This window comes from Bubalus kerabau, chromosome 6, assembly GCF_029407905.1.
Source record: "Bubalus kerabau isolate K-KA32 ecotype Philippines breed swamp buffalo chromosome 6, PCC_UOA_SB_1v2, whole genome shotgun sequence".
NCBI lineage: Eukaryota > Metazoa > Chordata > Mammalia > Artiodactyla > Bovidae > Bubalus > Bubalus kerabau.
In genome coordinates, this window is record NC_073629.1 from 87,743,472 (window position 1) to 87,763,585 (window position 20,114).

At 44.0% G+C, this 20,114-nt stretch overlaps 1 long non-coding RNA gene across 2 annotated transcripts; it reads left to right on the forward strand.

The window, feature by feature from the left end:
* The first annotated feature begins 140 nt into the window (after positions 1-140).
* Positions 141-10,249, forward strand: LOC129655381 (uncharacterized). 2 transcript variants are annotated; one of them, XR_008715962.1, is made up of 4 exons: positions 141-280; positions 1,126-1,170; positions 3,839-3,917; positions 7,931-10,249. It is a non-coding gene; the product is annotated as an uncharacterized LOC129655381 (long non-coding RNA). The 2 variants fall into 2 exon arrangements; XR_008715963.1 differs by lacking the exon at positions 3,839-3,917.
* The last annotated feature ends 9,865 nt before the right edge of the window (positions 10,250-20,114 follow it).

The following is a 20,114-nucleotide window of genomic DNA, read 5'->3' on the forward strand; positions in this document are numbered from 1 at the left end:
ACCCCAGCGGAGGCCCAGAACAGGTTTCTTCACTTTCCCTGGCCCAGCTCCCGCCGCGGGCGAGAAAGGGAAGCTGGTTGCTCAATGTGCCTGAGGATCGTTCTGGTCCGCAGGCAATTCGTGGACGAGCCATCAGTCAGGTGGCCCCAACTCAAGCCACCAGGCACAGTGCACCGGCTTGTGCACCGAGGTCTACCCAGCAAACCCTTAGGGTTCCTCAGGTGACACCTGGGCCCCTTGCTTTGTGCAGGGCCAGCCAGCATCAGGTCCCAAGGGGAAGGTGAGCAGAATGGGATGAGTTACCCGGCCGCCTGGGTCCACCCAGCAATGAGGGGGTGTGGGAGTCCAGTGTCAGGCTTGGCCTGGGGGTAGCACACTGTCACTGGCCACTGGCCCTCCATCCTCATGTGCCCAGGGTTCCTGGGGACTTTCTCAGAAGCCTGGCTCCTCTGTTTTAGACCTCTTGGCCAAGAGGAAAGCTTGGGCAAAAACCCTTCAGAGAGAATTTACTCACATATTTACTGAGTGCCAGGCACTGTGCTAGGCCCTGGGGAGATCACCATGACCCAGACACAGAACCTGCTCTCAGTAGTTCTAGCTTAGTGAGTCAGCCAGGTAACAAATAGATCATTTTAATACGGGGCAAAGAACCATTTCCTGGAGCTTGTCTGGGAGACGACCCTGAGTTGGTTAGAGGTGGGGTCAGGAAGCTTTAGGAAAAACTTTCTCAGGCTTCAAACACTGCTCTTTTCCTTCTTCCTTTCATCTCTCAGCACTCATTTCTGGAGTACCTGCACCATCCTGAGAGCTCAAGGAGCAGTTGATGACATTAGGGTGTCGTGTTTAAAACATCAGGTCTCTGGCTACAGCCACTTACTTTGTGCCACTGAATGATTTGCATAATTTCTGGAGTGCATAACTCCACTTGCTGTATCTGTAAAATAGGGATAAAGATAATACCAGCTTCATAGAACAAGGTCTGGCCCATGGTAGCTATTAATGAGTGGAATCTATGTACTACTTTGTCGTTTGTGGTTCACATACTTCTTCCAGTCTGCATGACAACCACCAACCCTCCACCCCCACTGTGGTTGGCGCTCAGGTAACTTCATACCCATTTTACAGATGAGGAAGCTGACTTGGACAAATTAACAGGATGGCTCATGTCTGGTAAGTTTTCAAGACCAGGATCCTGGGGAGGAGAGGCCTCCTGAAATAGGGGAGATATTCTGACCTTCATCTGCCCTCCCTGAAACCCCAGATGACTGGTTAAGACTGAACTGTCTGGGGAACTTCCTTTGACCTAGATCCTGTGGGCTCTACCAGAACACCAGCCAAAAAATGCAAGCAGCCACACCCTCAGCCTTCTTGCTCCAACCTGCACTTCATGCTGGGGATTGTGCTTTCAGGGACTGTTCTTTCCAAGGGGGGATTATAACTGGACGGGTACTGTGCGCCAGACCCTACACCAGGCATGCTCATGAGGGCTATTTCATCTTCTGTGAGCCATCGTCTGTGGTCAGGGAAAGGAGGAGGAAAGAATCAGCTTATCCCAATAATAATTATGTGTCCACAATAAACCTTGACACATGTGCATTCAACCCCGAGTGCTCTTTCTAAAGTGCAAATGTGACTATGTTATTCCAACTCTCTTGTTTAAAATCTCTCAGCGGTCTCCCACTGCCTTTTTAGAGTCCACACTGAGGAAAGGCAGACTCAGCTAGTCACATTATCACATCTGCTGTTTCCACTTATCTCCTTGCCTTTGCATATGCAATTCCTTCTTCCTGGAATGCCCTTCCCAGCTCCTCACTTCCTTTCCTACTTTTATATGGTTAAATACTATTTATCCTTCAGCTCTCAGCTAGATGTCACCTCCTCCAGGAAGCCCTCCTTGTCCACTCAAACAGGGCTAAGCCTGACTACACTCTCTTGTAAGTATCTGTTTAACAGTCTCTCCCACTAGATGGTGAGCTCCTTGGTCAGGGACGGTGTCCTCAGCACCAAGAATGGTATGACTCATAACAGGCATTTAATAAAAATTTAATGGATGGATGAGAAAATGTTGAGCATGAAGATCATCTCCATTTAACAGAGGAGAAAACCAAGTCTCAAAGAAGGCAAAAATACCTATCTTAGGTCAGATAGCTGGTTAGTGGGTGAATTGAGCTAGAGAGAAATTCTTCCAAGTCCCATCTTGTTTCACTATTTTACTTATATTGAAGATAATACAACCTCCTTCTAAGTTGTCTTATTGAAGTTGTTCTTAGCACTGCCTCTCCACATTTTACAGAAACAGATTCTGGGTCCTGATAGTGGAATATTTATGAATACCAATCATCAAGCCTATAGTTAGTCACAGGGACTGATTTTAGGTGCCTGAGACAGCTTATATCTCATGACACCTTAGAGAGGACATTATGATGTCTGCTTAACACATGAGGAAGCTTGTTCAGAGAGGTTAAGTGATTTGCTCAAAGTTCCACAGCCTTCAAACCCAAGTTAATCTCCAGCTCCTAAGCCCAGGTTTTTTCCATCTCCCCAGACAGCTTCCTGACAATGGCTCTGGATCCAGCTCTCATGTAGCTTTAGGCACCAACTGGACCCAGGTTCTCTCTGAAAAGGGATATAGATGAAACTCCATAACTTCCAGGGATCTTCTGGACTTGACCCAAATGTCATCCTAACGCTGCCTTTTTTCTCTGGCCGCTCCTCTCTTTTCCCTTGGGTTGCAGCATCTGCGCTGGCTCCACCTCTGGGGAAAAGTCAGGGCATGGGAAGCTGTCCTTGTTCCTTGTTCCCAGTAAATGGCCCCCTTGGGAACCAGGCAGGTAGGAGCAGATCCTCCTGTTCTCAGGTGTCTCAACAAACAAACTATTTAGCAATTACACACGCCTTTGGATGGAGCACCCACAGCCTTTCCTGACTCCGAGGAGCTGCTCCTCGACTCCACCCCAAGAGCTTCACTAAGGTGCTTGCATTGATTTATTGACTGACTATCTGCCCATCTCCTACCTCTATTACGCTGCTCTTTCAGCTAACAGTGTTCCCCTTGGAGCCCTGGCACTTCTTCAACTATCTGAGATGAGGAAGCTCCCCCAACTATCTCATACTAGACAAGAAGGCAGGGGCTGTATCTGTTTTGTTTCTCACTCTATACCCATCACCTGGTGGCTCAGATGGGAAAGAGTCTGCCTGCAATGCAGGAAACCCTAGTTAGATAGCTGGGTTGTGAAGATCCGCTGGAGAAGGGAATGGCAACCCACTTCAGTATTCTTACCTGGAAAATCCCATGGACACAGGAGCCTGGCCGCTATAGTCCTTGGAGTCGCAAAGAGTCAGACATGACTGAGCAACTAACACACACAAACTCATCACCTAGCACTATCCCTGACACATGGTTGGCCTTTAATGAAATGGTTGTTGAACAGCTGAATACTAAAGCTCCATTCATCTCTTTAAAGTTAATCCTCCACTTAGAGATAGGAATCATGGCATGTTAGATCAAAGGGGAACCCAGAGGAAATATAACTTACTCTAAATCCTTCATTCTACAGAAACGGAGACCCAGAAAAAGGAGATACAAAGTCTAGGGAAGATCTACAGGATAGCTCAGGCCTCCTGACTTTTGTCTCAGCGCCCTCTCCGTATTAGGACCCTACCCCCAAACCATAAACATGCTGTGCTGTGCTTAGTTGCTCAGTCATGTCTAACTCTTTGCAACCCTATGGACTACAGTCTGCCAGGTTCCTCTGTCCATGGGGATTCTCCAGGCAAGAATACTGGAGTGGGCTGCTATGCCCGCCTCCAGGAACATATTCTTTTCTAATTCTCACAGCAGGCACCTGGAGCTGGGAGCGGAGAAGGGAGGGCATTGCCACTGCCAAATGGCAGAAAAGAAAAGTGGGCTCAGAGAGGTGAGTGGAGTGTACCCAATGTCACACAACTGGAATCCCGGGCTTTTCCTGTCACAGCCTGTGTTCAGAGCTCCTTCTACCCCATTCTCTCTCCCCATGGCTCTCTGCTTTTATGAGCCTTGAAAGAGATTTGAAAAGACAGGCTCTAGGATTTCAAGGACTTTCGTCTTTATTATTCATCTTGCTTGTGGAAGATCTGGTTAATCTGTGTGCCCAGTGCAAAATATGAAGACCATTAAGGTATTAATCAATATCGTTCAGGTATTCAAAATTGTCATCTACTCTAAAAGGGGGCTGGTGGCCCAAATGCTTATCTTAAATGTTCAAATATGACACTGAGGATATCTACTTTCTATGAGGGGCACTGCTGAGTGGGGCCAGGGGGCTTTGGAAGACTACTAGAGCCCATCACAAATCTCAAAGGTCCCTTTTGGACCCTGGCCACACCAGCTCTCTTTGACCACAGGATCATCCAGGCCACAGGTCCTGGTCATGGCTAATGCTGCCTCAGCAACCACATAACTATGGTGATGGTAGGGGACAGTCTTAAAAGGAGGCCAGTGCCTTAGGGGAAAAAAAGACAAAGAGAGAATAGGGTCAAATGAGCAAGGGTGGCCATTGTTGTACCTTCAGACATCACACTTAAGTGACCTGGGGTGAAGATTTATATCTCTAGGACAAAATAGCCCAATTACTCAAGAATGAAAAGATAAAGCACTTCTTTCTCTAAAAAAGCAGGGGCAGAGTCAGCATGCCAGCATCCTGGTTCATGAATTAGAGATCATTTATAACTTTATTGAAGAATAAAATGTGCCACTGATAACCTTAAAATGTCACTGTAACTGTTGTTTGGACAGCACTGGGCAGGAGCCCCTGCTTTGCTCCACACCAACTGAGTGATCTTGGGGAGATGGCCCCAACTTCCTGAATCTGTCTCCTGGGCCACACAGGGCACTAATGGAGGCCCTTGGCAGGGTTTGTGGGAGTCCAATGATATCACAGATGTAAAGTGCCCAGTACCATGCCTAGCCCATAAGTGTTAAGTGTTAGTTGCTCAGTCATGTCCACCTCTTTGCAACCCCATTGACTGTAGCCCTCCAGGCTCCTCTGTCCATGGAATTCTCCAGGCAAGAATACTGGAGTGGGTAGCCATTTCCTTCTCCAGGGGATCTTCCCGACCCAGGGATTGAACCTAGGTCTCCTGCATTGCAGGAAGATTCTTTACCGTCTGAGCCTCCAGGGATGCCTACCTGGCCCATAATGAGTGCCAAACAAATATTAGCTCCTTTTTTTTAAAAAAAAAAAGAATGGGAAATGAATTGTGCTCTGGAAATAGAATAGTCATGGAACAACTCAGCTTCCCACCCCACCCCAACTGCACCCCCCAACCCCAGCAAAGTAAAGTTCCGCTGGGGCCCCCAGAGCCACTTCCCATTGGTTTGTTCAAGGACTAGCCTCACCATGTGTCTGGCCTCCCACGCGGTGGGCTTGTGTGCTCCCTTTCCTGTTTTCCTTGAGGCAGGCTTTGCCAGCAAAAAATGCAGTTAGCACTCAAAATGCAATCATTACAACTCACCTAGCAGGCACGTCAACATGTCTGTTGACATGTGCTCACAAATACTAAAAATGCATGCAATGCGATGCAGCCAGATAAAATGTGTGGCACCCTTCCATGTACATTCAGTGAAATAGTAGAGCAGAATGGAAAGAGCAGACGCTTTGGAGCTGGGTGAATGGAGGTTCCGAGTTGTTTCCATCTTTTAATAGTGGTATGATCTTGAGCACGTCTCTAGGTGTCTCAGTCCCCCTCATCTGAAACACCGTATTCACAATTCTTAGCTTTTGGTCTTGTTTCGAGGATTGTATAAGACAATGTATGTAAAAGAATGGTCTGATACGCAACAGATGCTTAAAGGTATTTATTGCAGAAATGCCAAGAATCTGAAAAGGGAGGAGAGAGGGAGAGTCCAGTGCTGGACTCACCTTCTTTATGGTGTTTTACCTTTTTTCTGTTTCTCAGCTCCTTAGGAGCTTTTTGCCTCTTGACAGTAAGATCTTGACCTTAACTGATTTTACTGTTATGGACCTGTTTCCATTTTACCTCATCAAATGAGCCAGAAGACGATCTGAGTGTGAATGCTGTTTCCCTTCCACATCTCCCCACCTTCCACCCATAATCCCAAATGCCCCGGCAGAGCTAGAGACAGCAGGTCCTCAGTGAAGGCTGGGAAAGGAGCATTGGATTTATCTTTATCCTCAAACTTCTTGCCATGGTCCTAATCCCCTCCTTCTTCCCTCTGCCTCTTTGAGCCTAGTTGGGTGAGAGGGACTATAGTCAGCAAGAAGGGTGAAGATCAAGAAGGCCACAGGATTTACAGTCCAGATCTGGAATACATATTTTGGAATGGGAAACAAACAAACAAAAAAAGTGCTCTAAAAAGAGTAACCTAGGGAGACCCCCTATCCCCCTCCTCATTTATCTGAAACATTGTCAGGAGGAGAAGGAAGACAATAAAGAGAAGAAATCCAGCTCTGAGACATATTCAAATTTGAGAATCATATTTTGCATAACATAGAGAACTTTCCTCAACTTTGTGCTGTTTCACCTTCACACCATCTTGGTGAGGCAGACACTGTTAGCCCATTCCACAGATGGTAAAGCCAAGGATAAGAGAAGTATAGTCACTTGCCTGAGGTCACACAACAGGGGAATACCAGATATGGCGCTCAAAATGGAGTCTTCCTCATCCAGATCCCTGCTTCTTCCTGTTATGGGGGTCATTTCTCCATAGGACAAGGAAGAGGAATTCTGAGTCATTGACCCATCTTGAACGCTTCTCTATTCTGCCTCTTCTCTGACAATCCAACAACCCAGGTGGTGTACACACAGGGCTATGCACTTATTCATCAAGCTACACTCTTACAACTTGTGCACTTTTCTGCGTATATGTTATACTTCTTAAAAAAAAAAAAACACGACATGATAAATATAATTTTAAAATCTACTACAAAGTCACTTTCCATTACAGGCTTTCTCTAATTTTTATTTTTAATAGACAGATATGTCTATCTCTCCACTACTTTCTGGATGGCTTATAGCACCCTGTCCAGTCTGACCCCTTGCCTGCCTCTTCAGCTCACACCCCCTACTTTGTGGATTCCTTTTCTTCTACCTAGAACTCCTCCCTCTTTGGGCATGGCTGCTTCCTACTACCTCATCCTTCAGGTCTCCTGTGAGATACTACCCCTCCTCCTCCAGGAAGACTTCTCTGAACACCATGCCTCCAGAGCTCTCCAGATCTCCAGACTTTCTGCTAAGCCCCCACAGCTTCAGGGTCCACCTCCTCCAAGCCCTACCATGCTGAGTTGGAAACACCTGTTACTCTCTACCTGTTACCCATCCCCCACACACCCCCTCTCACCACTACCACCACCCTTCCCACCAGTTGGTGGTCACCTTATCATTTCTACTTCCTTGCACCCAACTCAGCAGGGGTTCAGCAGTGTTACTGGATCAAAGAATGAATGAATCAACCCCCTACCCATCTTCCAGTAGGGTTTGTTTTACTCTTTACTTGAAACTCTGGTTGCTCAGCTGTTTGTATTCTGTCCCTTTGCTTAATCTGAAATTCTCAAAGAAATTGTATTAGATCAAACTGTGTCCCCCCTGCCCCCAAAAGATATGTCCAACCCCCAGTGTTTGGGAATATGACCCGATTAGAAATAGGGGTTTTGTGGGTAAAACTAAATTAAGGATTTCATTGTGGATTTAGGGTTAGCCCTAAATCCAGTGACTAGTGACTTAGAAAAGAGAGGGTGATGTGAGACACAGAAATACCTACAGGGGAGGGATGGGAGGCAGGCAGGGATGGAAGCAGAGATTAGACAGATGCTGCCCCAAGCCAAGTGTTATCAGGAGTCACAGGAAGCTGGAAGCAGCAAAGAAGGGATCTTCCCTTAGAACTTTCAGAGGGAGTACAGCCCTGCTAACACCTTGATTTTTTGACCTCTAGAATTATGCAAGAAGAAATTTTTGTTGTTCAAAGCCACCGAGCTTGTGGCATTTGTTACAGCAGCCCTGGGAAACTAATTGGAGCAGAACCATGCCTTTCACTGCCTGCCTACCTGCCCCAGAATCTTCTACCCTGCCGTGCAAACAGAGAAGACTCTTGAGAGTCCCTTGAACTGCAAGGAGATCAAGCCAGTCCATCCTAAAGGAAATCAACCCTAGATATTCATCGGAAGGACTGATGCTGAAACTGAAGCTCCAATACTTTGGCACCTGATGTGAAGAGACAACTCACTGGAAAAGACCCTGATGCTGGGAAAGACTGAGGGCAAGAGGAGAAGGGGGCAACAGAGGATGAGATGGCATCACCAACTCAATGGACACGAGTTTGAGCAAATTCCAGGAGATAGTGAAGGACAGGGAAGCCTGGAATGCTGCAGTCCATGGGATCGCAAAGAGTCGGACAGAACTAATCACAACATGCAAACAGTAGGACCTCTATGAAAGCCTTATGCAGTACCGCTTCCAAAAGGCCTTGTCTCCGTGTTTAGCTGGCTTGTCTATCCCAAAGGTTGACCAAAGCCAAAGTAAATTTACATCACAGCCATGTAATCAGTGCACATGGGAGGCACTAGCGCTGATGAGGGTTCACCATGGCTACCATTCTTCCTCAGTGTTACCTTTTGCCATTTTTCATTCAGCACAGAGTACTGAGCACCTGTTGTCAAGGCCCATTTTACAGAGAAGGGTACTGAGACTCAGGGAGGGAGGGTAAGTGCTCAAGATCTCACAGTGAATAAGGGGTGGTGTTGGGACTGGAAACCCAGACCCCCAGTACAACTGTGCCCTCCACTAAGCTACCATACTTTACAGGAACAGAATCAGGACAGGAGGGTGAAGGCAGGGAGAGACCAGGTGGCTAAGAGTGATTCAGTGCTAGCAGACTTTGTGTTTTTGTTTTCATAGTCTGGGAAAAAGCAGATATTACATCTCTAACTTTCAGTTTGTGGTAGTATGCTAAGTCACTTCAGTTGTGTCCGACTCTGTGCAACCCCATAGATGGCAGACCACCAGGCTCCCCCATCCCTGGGATTCTCCAGGCAAAAACACTGGAGTGGGTTGCCATTTCCTTCTCCAATTCATGAAAGTGAAAAGTGAAAGTGAAGTCGCTCAGTCGTGTCCAACTCTTAGCGACCCCATGGACTGCAGGCTACCAGGCTCCTCCATCCATAAGATTTTCCAGGCAAGAGTACTGGAGTGGGGTGCCATTGCCTTCTCTGTTGTGGTAGTATACTAAACACAAAACATTAGCCAAGAAAATGAGTGATCTTTATCTATGATCGATACATTATCTCTATGAGCAAAATTAATCATATTGCAAAGCTTCCATGAGAATTCCAGACAACAGTGCAACTCTGAATGAAGCAGTGTAAAACCAGGTATGTCACTGCCACAGATGAGACAGATCTGGTCTTGAAGGTGCATATATGAGAAGGGTGGGTCCCTAAAAGGCCACCTAATTTTCCTCTTCGCTGCTCATCACCTTGGCTTGGATACAATAAATACTGGCCAGTGAGCCATCAGGGCTGGAATCACCTGGAACATCTATGCAGGCTCTTCCCTATCATTTCATACAGAGGCCACGCACATTCATCAATTCAGCAAATATTAATTGAGCACCTACTATGTGTTGGGTTCTGGGGACATAGCAGAAAAGACAACAAAGTCTGTTCTTATAGAGCTTACTTTCCATTGTGGGGAGAGAGGCAATCAAAAGTAAAGGAATAAATCTAGAATCTGTCTATGAAAAGTGAGGAGATAAATAAAATGGAGGATTGAGAGTGATTGGGGTGTTATTTTATGTAAGGTCATCACAGAGCACCTTTCTGATAAGGTGACATGTGGGCAGAGGTGTGAGGAAGTGAGAATGAACTCTATAACTGCTTGGAGGGATAGAGAACAGCACTTATAAAAGACCCAAAGCTGGAATGTCCTTGGAAAGTTCCCCGTAATAGTCAGAAGGGTTTTGAGGCTGGAGCAGAGTTAAAAAGTGCTAGGAAGCCAAATCAGACAGTTTGCCAGAAGACAGTTCACACACAGAGCCTTTTGGACTATGGTGAGGGCCACAGACTGCTCTCAGTGTGATGAGAAGCTACTGGAAGGAGTGGCACAGAGGAGTAGCAAGGTCTGGGTCAGGTTATGAAAGGATACCCTGTGTGAGAATACAACCACAGAGTGTTGGATGGAGAGGAGGGTGAAGGAGGCCAGGGAGAGCTGCTGCCACAATCCAGGGACCAGGTGACCCTGGATAGAGGGGCTGAGTCATAGTAGATGCAGGCTGACCGAAAAAGAAAAAAGGGAGGAAGGGAAATAAAAGGGTGGGAAGGAGAAGATAAAGATGGAGTATGAGAAAAGGAGCTTCCTGGTGGCTCAGACAGTAAAGAATCCTCCTGCAATGCAGGAGATCTGGGTTTGATCCCTTGGTCAGGAAGATCCCCTTGGAGAAGGAAATGGCAACCCACTCCAGTATTCTTGTTTGGAGAATTCCATGGACAGAGAAGCCTTTGGGCTACAGTCCACAAGGTCTCAAAGAGTCAGATACGACTGAGCAACAAACACACACACGAGAGAAAAGAATTTGTTTTACATATCAAACAAGAACACAGCCATCCTGAATGTCAGCCTCTGGGATGGGAAAAAGGGAAACAGATACTTCCAATGCGCTATCTGAGGTACTAGGTCTCCATAGGTCCCACCTCATCATGTGACAATCATTTGAGGTGGGAATAATGAGCCTTTATTTCATAGTTGAGGAATCTGAGGCCCAGAAAAGTTAAGTAATTCCTCCAGGGTCACACAGTCAGTATGAAAGTGCTAGAATCAAAACTGAGGAATTGTCTGACTCCAAAGCCTGCTCTTTCCAAATCTCATTCTGACTGGGTGCAGAGAAGTGTACAGATGTAGTCCCTGCCCTAAAAAATCTCTGTGACAACCTAGAGGGGTGGAAGGGGGAGGGACATTTAAGAAGAAGGGGACATATGTATATCTATGGCTGATTCATGTGGCAGAAACCATTATAATATTGTAAAGTAATTATCCTCTAATTAAAAATTAAATTACAAAAAAATCTCCCTGACTTACAGCAATCCCATGAGGTCAGAACTGTTTTAACCCCTGTTTTTAGAAATGATAAAACTGATGCCCAGAGAGGTTAGGTGACTTGCCTAAATCACAACAGATGGTAAGAGACAGAGCCAAAATTCAAACCCTGGTCAAGCTCCGATATCTTAACCACTACTCTGCGTCATCATATAATATAGTTGCTTGGAATATTAGTGAAATATATTTTTAAGCCTCATTTACAGCTGGATGATAGGTAACGAACCAAATCATCCAAGTACACCAGTATCTCAAGACTTCCTGAAGAACACACACCATGCATGCACTTGCACACTACACTTATTGACACATAATATGGACACACCTATAAAATGCATGCATATACAACATTCCAAAGTCATTTACTTCCTAAATTAGCCTCTGTTATCTGGCTGTCTGGGGAAGCTAAGTTGTTTACCCAATTATGATAAATTGCCAAAGCCACCTTGTCCATTCCCAAGAAGTACTGGATGTAGTCTTCAAATTACTTCTTAAAAAGTCAACTGGAAAAGTCTGCTAACATTTCCTTGAGAAGGTCGGGACGAGATGGGAGTTAGAAGGTTGAAATGTTGGTATCATCCCCTAGCAATGGAGGCCTCGGTGAAACACTGATTTTCAACGCCTTGCTTCCTCTCTGGAAATACAGACTCTGCCCCGCTGGTATGTAATTCAATTCCAAGCATCAGAAGCAAAAGTCTCCTGTTGAGAGGTGCTATGGTGTAGGGAAATGTGTGGAAGCTAAATTTGTCCTCCGACAGTTCTAAACCCATCCCCAGCTATGTGAACCCAAGCAGGTGACTGGGTTCCCTTAGAAACAAAATAAGGATAATACCTACGTCTAAGCTATCATGAGGATTATAAAAGATCCCTTAAATAAAGTGTCAAGCACACAGTTGAGGCTGATGGAGTGTCAAAGTTCAGTGTCTTGACCTTTTCCCTACAAGGTAGAAAGTCACTAACTTTCAACCAATAGAACCTATAATTACTATTTTTGGCCACCACCGGAAGGATTTTTTTTTTCTTTTTTTTTAAAGTAGTCAGGTGTTTTCACAAAGGCAGGCAGGCCCAGGCATCATTACCAGGTTGCTAGGTGTTGTTAAACCACCTAAGTAGCCACAGAGTGGGCAGCAATTAAGGTAATTAGCATACTGATGAGTGTCCTCAGCAGCAATAAACAGCTCAGGCCTGTAGAACTTGACAGACCTGCTGCTCCCACAAGGCTTCTGACACTATACGTCCACCTGGGGAATCGTGTAGTGTAGTTTTGTGGAGAAAGACCATCTTTGACTCTGTTGGAAACAGATGTAAATCCTGTCTTTGAAAATTCCTAGCTGTGTGACTGAGGGCAAGCCATGTCACATCTCTGAGCCTTAGTTTCCGTATCTATAAAATGGGATTATTGTAGTTATCCTTATCATCATCACCATCATCATCAACACAGCAGAAAGCCCCCAGCCAAGCTGAGGTTGAACTTGCAAAAGGGTGCAGAGTTCAAAGAAGAGACAAACACTGTGGGCACCTGGCCCTGGAACAGGCCATTTCTTTTTCTTTGGGTAAATGCAGAACATGGAGCAATGATTAGAGTGGCTTTACAGAAACCACTGGAGTTTGGGATAAAAAGGATATCGATACCCAGAAACAAGGGTGAAAGGAAGAGAGAGAGGAAGTACTCTTGGATTTAATTATTTAATATTATGTTATAAATAATTACCACACATGTTATCATCAGCAATACTAGTACTTACATAAAACAAAAGCCACAGCAATCTGGTAGTTGGTAATAAAAGCAGGAAACCAGCTTATAACTTTGAATCTAGCAATTCTGTCCAAATTGACACCCTCACAAAAGAAGTCAAATGATCAAAGGTTATTAAGTGTATGAATGTACATGTTCTTAATAATCATTAAGAATTCACTAATTCACTAATTCATCCAACAGTTGCTGAGTGCCTACTAGTGCCAGGAATACAGACCTTAAGTGTGGGGAGATATATACACACAGACAATTAGGATTCACTGAAATGAAGGCTCTGAATAGGCCTGTAAAGGAGAGGGAATCAAGAGCGGGGAATTGATAGGGAAAGTGCTAAGCAAAGAGAAGGGAACCCCTGAGGCTGACAAGGGGGAGAACCCCATGGATTCTTGGAAACTTGCATATAAGATGGTGTTAAATGAAAGGAAACTAAGAGAAAAGAAAAATAATCACAGAATTCAGAGAATGTCAGAACTAAAAGGACTTCAGAGAACATCCCTTTCAGCAGTTCACAACCTCTTCCATGGAGTCTTTATGACAGTGAGGCTCATATGGCCTAACAATGTAGGCAGAGAAAACTTAAGTTCTGGGTCACAATAATAAAACTGTCTAGCTGCTAGTTGTCAATCCAGGAGTTGAGAAAACTTTTCAATATACTAAAGAATATGGCTCCATTTAATAGAATGGAGGTTGGGAGTGAACATTTCAGTTGAAAACCAGTGATCTGGCCCAAGCCTTCATGCTATTGGTGAGAATCTGAGGCCCCAAGCCACCTCTCTACCCTATTACACCAGCACATACTTCTTGCTCAGTTGGTGTGCATTGAGTGAGTGTTGGTAAGTAATAGGAAATGAGATGACCTAACCAAGATTACCCAACTTGTATGGGGTTGGTAACATGTACTAATTAAAACTTAGGCATTGGGAGTGAATTTAGACCATGGTACATAGAAATACATGCTCATTATATTTCCCTTCTTTAATCTGCTCAAGTGTAACCTAAGAAATAAAATAATTGGGTAATTCCCTGGAGGTCCAGTGGTTAATTCTCTATGCTTCCACTGCAGGGGGCAGAGGTTCAATCCCTGGTCAGGGAATTAGAACTGCCATGCCACTGGCCAAAAAAAAATAAAAATAAAAAAATAAACAACAGCCTGGTCAGTTTGACAGTGTAGAAGGGGTCACAGTAGCCTGAAAAGATATGGAGTTCTAGATTCCTCAGGCTGTGGTTAGTACCAGTACTTGAAAGCCACCACTGAGGGCTCCCAATACAGGAGACACTAAAAATGACCAACTGGAAACAGGATTTTTTAACAAGATTGGCCAAATGCAGAACCAATAGGCGGAGTTCCTCAACATTTGGTCACTGGTGATGGCTCTTTCCTGCCTTTCCTCTGCCTGGAATGCCCCTCCCACACTACCCTGCTCCTTCAGGAGTCAGCACTTATATGCTTTATATCGTAGCTGCTCTTCAGAGAGCCCCTTTTAGATAACCCTCTTTAAGAAGTTTCCCACTGTTGATCTTCTTCCAAATCACAAATGTATAGAAATCTTTCAGGTCCTCAGGTTCCATCATCTCCCCACTCCCCTATAAGATAACGTTTGCATAGTCTACCAACTACAGAGTTAGTTAGAACCACAAAGTTCCAGGTTATTCTGCTCTTTTCATTCATAATACTTATAGCTTATTGTGATTTTATATGCATGTGTTTATTATCTATAGGCAGCAACTATAATACTAGTAATTACAGTTAATATTTATTGGGCACTTTCTAAGTCAGGTACTATTCTAAGTATTTTATATGTCCATTCATTTAATATTCATAACAACTCTCTGAATTGGGTTCTATTATGAGCCTTATTTTACAGGTAAGGAAACAGAGATTCAGAGATGAATTTGGCCAAGTTCATACAGCGGGTAAAAGACAGAGCCAGGTAACAGATCCAGGCAACCTGGCTCCAGAAGTTAAGTAACCTTAATCTCCAAGCAACACAGAAGCACCATAAAGGCAGATTCCATGTCTTTCTTGCCCACCATTTCATCCTCAGGACCTTGTAGTGCCTGGTATGGGGTAGGGACCTGATGGATATTTGTTGGAAGGAAAGAAGGGAGAGAGGAGGAGGGAGGAGGAGGATTTGCTGCTAGCCCCATTGTGGACTTCTCGTAGGTAAAGTGGGGCTGGGACCCATTGAGGACTCCCTGCTTCACTTCGGAGCAACAGGGATGGTAGGGATAGAGCTGAATGAGACACAGTCTTTGTCCTTACGGAGAAGGTGCCTCCATCCTCATCTCAAGGTGGCCCTGTGGTTCTGATGCCCTCAAATGAGCCCAGGGACCATTCGGTGAGTTCTGAGGTTCAACTGTAATGCAACTATTCTGCTCGAGGACCCATTGTGGGTCCTCAGGGCTCATCAGTGAATTAAGACAGAGCCCTCTCTCAAGGAGCTCACAGGCTAGTAAGAAAGAGAAAGTCTGAAACCAAGGAGAGGAAAAGAAGGTAGACAGTTCAGACTAAGAAAGGAAAACAGGTACAGAGAGGAAGACTCATGACCTGGATGAATTCTACCTCTGGGAGTCTGACTGTGCTGCTTATGGAGTCTGGGACCAGGAATTGGGCGTTCAGTTGAGAACTGCACCTCCCCACCATCTGCACGTGTGGGTTGCCCTACTACAATACATGATACTGTGACCCATTTTGCTGGAAGACAAGGTAAGGCTGATCACTAGAGGAAGGAGAGCAGAATAACATGCAAGTTGCTTTTTTCCACACTGATTTTTCCCAGGATGTTAATGTTTTGTTCTACCGAGGAGCAGCGACTGAGCAGAAATGACATTAACAGAGTAGAATGTGGTTGCCTCAGAGGCACACAGATCTGGGAGACAGAATGCCCTTTCACCCTTCATCCTCCTGCTGGGCTATTTGCCTGCATACTCCTTGAGAGAGCTTGTTGCATGGTGCATCCTCATCTTGGAGGATTTGCCCTTGTTGACCCCATAGCTTCAGCAACTCGGTCTTCTTTATGTCTTCCATCAAGTTCTCTTTGCCAGCTTTAAGGTTTAAATGCAGGATTAAAATCCTACATTTGCTGTAGTATGTGTGGGTATGTGTTTATTTATTGAGTCAAAATTTAATAGATCTCCTTAGCTCTATTACTTTTATTAGGATATTCAGAGTTTTATCTTAGCAGTATGGTTGTGCAGGTTGTCAGTGGTCTACCTTAACCCTATTTGGATTTTTAAACAACTTTTAAATGTACAATTTTTAAAAAATGTACAACTCTTCAGAACACAGTGTTTCATGAATGTACACATCACATTATAGCAGAAACACCTGTATCTAAACACCCAAAGACTTTCCCACTCATTATGATGTCATTCCTTCCAGAAGTTCTTTGAAGTAGCATAAATGGCAACCACCACACTCATTTTCAGATGAGGAAACTGAAGCTCAGAGATATTAAATGACTTATCCAAAAGGAGATAAAATGGGACTGGAATCCAAGTCTTCAACTCCATTTACTCATTTGTCATAGCACCCATGCATTTAGTACATTACCGAGTACATGTAGGCAGTTGATCACTAGGTTATTTCATTTTATGGATTAAAATGATGCTCCATCTTATGGATAAGAAACTGATGCTTAGTAATTAAGAAAATTGCCCAAGGTCACACTATCGGGAAGAGAATGAGTTGAGATTTTAACCCATGTCTTCCTGATTGCACAGCCCCTGTTGATAATGAGGTTTAGTCGCTAAGTTATGTCCGACTCTGTGACCCCATGGATTGTAGCCCTCCAAGTTTCTCTGTCCATGGGATTCTCCAGGCAAGAACACTGGAGTAGGTTGTCATTTCCTTTTCCAGTGGATCTTCCCAACCCAGGGATCAAACTCACATCTCCTGCATTGCAGGCAGATTCTTTATCACTGAACCACCAGGGAAGTGATGTCCAGAGACCATACCTTTCTACAATATCAATGGAAAAACACCTACCTTGTGTAGAATAAGAGACAAGTTATCTATTGTAATGATTATGTATTTATTTTTACAGTTGTCTAAATGTTTATGGCAAGTAAATACTTTTTATCAATTTATACTGGTAATATATCATCTCCTATAAAAATACCTTTAAGTTTTAAAAAAGTGAATCTCTTTAAAGAAAACTAGTAAGTATACTGATTTAAAGAAGTAAGTAGACAGAGAAAAATAGAAAAAGTGATGGGTAAATGACTGAAACTTGAGAAATACAATTCTTAATCTTAACAAATAGAGTCCTCAGTAAAACATTTGCTTTATGCAATTGATTCCCATAAGCTATATCAGCAGATATTTCTAAATTACCTAGAAAAGAAAGGAAATTAAAATAGGCATGATTCCCTGGGCAGTGTTTTAGGAAATTTAACATGCTTCTCTTCATTTTCAGAGTCTGTGCCAATGGCGTTTCATTGCATGACTCAGAGGTAGTTGGTCAAAGCAGTACTTGAGTTCTCTTAAGATAAAGGAAACAATAAAACAAGGAGGCTTGATATACTTTTTAAAGACAGAGTAGCGTTAGTTTCAGGGTCTAGTGACTATTCCCAAATGCTCCATATGCTTGATTGTTCATGTTATGCAGAGAAACAAAATGAGAGGCCCTGGGCCCACTCAAGACGTTTAGGTTTCCATCCTATCTTGGCCACTCAGGTAAGTGACAGCTGGGGGGTCTCCCAGTCCCCATGGGCTACCTGAAAGAATTTTGATTCCATAACCATTTCCCAGCAATGTGAGACACACCCAATCAAGAATGACTGTAACTGGCAAAAGCAGCTGTTCATATGAGTTAAGAGGCACCTGCCTACCATAGGCACTAGAGCCTTCCAGGTCCAAGAGTCTGTGATTCTATGATTTAAGTTCTTTGGATTGCAAATGGCCACACAAGTAGCAGTGATGTATACACAGGGCCATTAAACACTCTCCAAATTATGCTCAGAATGTTACACCACGGGCAGCACAAGCCAACTGGTGTAAAGGTCTACCTGCCCTACTAGGCAATGAGTTCTCTGGTTAATTAAATGTTCCATCTTAATATCACTGTGCTCATTATAATTGTAGATATGGAGTTTGTATTTTTAAGAAATGTATAAAGTGACTTTGTAATATATTAAACACAACTTAAACTATCCCTGGTAAATATTCTTTTCCTCACTTTATTTTTTAACTAAGAAAGCAATGAATGTTGATGGTAGATTACTATACAGTGAATATTCACTTTCTCTTTCCAAACCTCTATGACTTTCCAGCCCCACCACTACTGGACTCGGCCATGTGACTTGCTTCAGCTAATAGAATGTGGGCCAAAATGACATTAGGCCAGTTCCAAACCTGGGCCTTCACAGGCTTCCCATGTGTCCATTTGCCCGCACCTCTATCATGAAAAGGACAGACCCCTGGCAGATTCTGCTTCTCCAGGATGGGTTCTAAGATGAGGCATATGGAACAGACCTGAACTTGACCCTCAGCACTGCTTCTCCAGGTTGCACCTGAGCACACACAACACGGCACTAATGTCAGCAGTTCCAGGAAAAGTCATCATCGCTACTTAGAAAACTGCAGGGGAGGCAGACGCGGTGGGAGGAAAGCAAGCCAGACAGGGCCTTGAAAGGCTATGCTGACTAGCTGACTGCATACGCATAAGCAGAAAACAAAATACTTTGCACTCATGTGCTACTGTGGTTTCTTTCACCACAAAAGTTGATTAATCCACATATGGTGATCAGTAAAAATGTACAGAAATCATTTACTTTTAAAAGTAAATAAAATCTCTCTCATCCCACCCCCAAGTAAGATAGCTAACAAAAACCATTCATTCTATTAATAATGTTCTACTCCTTTTTCTGGGTTTTGCAAGGATTAAATGAGCAAATGCATGTAAAAAGCACTTAGCACAGGATGGGCATATGATGTAAGCACTCCTTAAACATTCGCTGCTTTTATTAATATTCTCATGTAAACAAATGTGCTCAGATACAGGGTTTTTAATTTATGCAAAAAAGAGACCAAGTTATACTGTATAACTTGCTTTCTGTAACACTATATTATGGGCTTTTCTCCAGGTCAACTCATTTTTTTAAGGGCAACTACCCATTTTTTACAATGGCTATACAATATTCCACAGTTTGAATAATTTTTTACTTATTTCTATTTTAAAGATACAGAAGCTAAGATTCAGAGAGCTAAGAAGGTGTCTGTCAAAACACTGGCTGCTCTTCCTCATCAGCCTGTGACACACTATGACCACTCAGAGAGGAAGTGACTGTGGGCAAGGCTTTAAGAACTACCCTGGTGGCGCCTCTCCCTTCCCTGTGACACAAACCAGCAACATCTCATCCAGGAGCCACTTCTTCACCTAGGGTCTCTAAATAAAGAGCTAAGCCCTAAATGAGGATGGATAGGTAACACGCACATCAATTAAACTCATGCTGTTTCAAGCCTCTGAGATTTGGGGAGGGGGATTGTTTGTTGCCACAATATAATTTAGACAACGTTAATACAGTGTTTAAAGACTTTCATGAGGTACCATTTCATGCCAGTCAGAATGGCTGCAATCCAAAAGTCTACAAGCAATAAATGCTGGAGAGGGTGTGGAGAAAAGGGAACCCTCTTACACTGTTGGTGGGAATGAAAACTAGTACAGCCACTATGGAGAACAGTGTGGAGATTCCTTAAAAAACTGGGAATAGAACTGCCTTATGATCCAGCAATCTCACTGCTGGGCATACACACTGAGGAAACCAGAAGGGAAAGAGACACGTGTACCCCAATGTTCATCGCAGCACTGTTTATAATAGCCAGGACATGGAAGCAACCTAGATGTCCATCAGCAGATGAATGGATAAGAAAGCGGTGGTACATATACACAATGGAGTATTACTCAGCCATTAAAAAGAATACATTTGAATCAGTTCTAATGAGGTGGATGAAACTGGAGCCTATTATACAGAGTGAAGTAAGCCAGAAAGAAAAACACCAATACAGTATACTAATGCATATATATGGAATTTAGAAAGATGGTAACAATAACCCTGTATACGAGATAGCAAAAGAGACACTGATGTATAGAACAGTCTTTTGGACTCTGTGGGAGAGGGAGAGGGTGGGATGATTTGGGAGAATGGCATTGAAATATGTATAATATCATATATGAAACGAGTCACCAGTCCAGGTTCGATGCACGATACTGGATGCTTGGGGCTGGTGCACTGGGACGACCCAGAGGGATGGTATGGGGAGGGAGGAGGG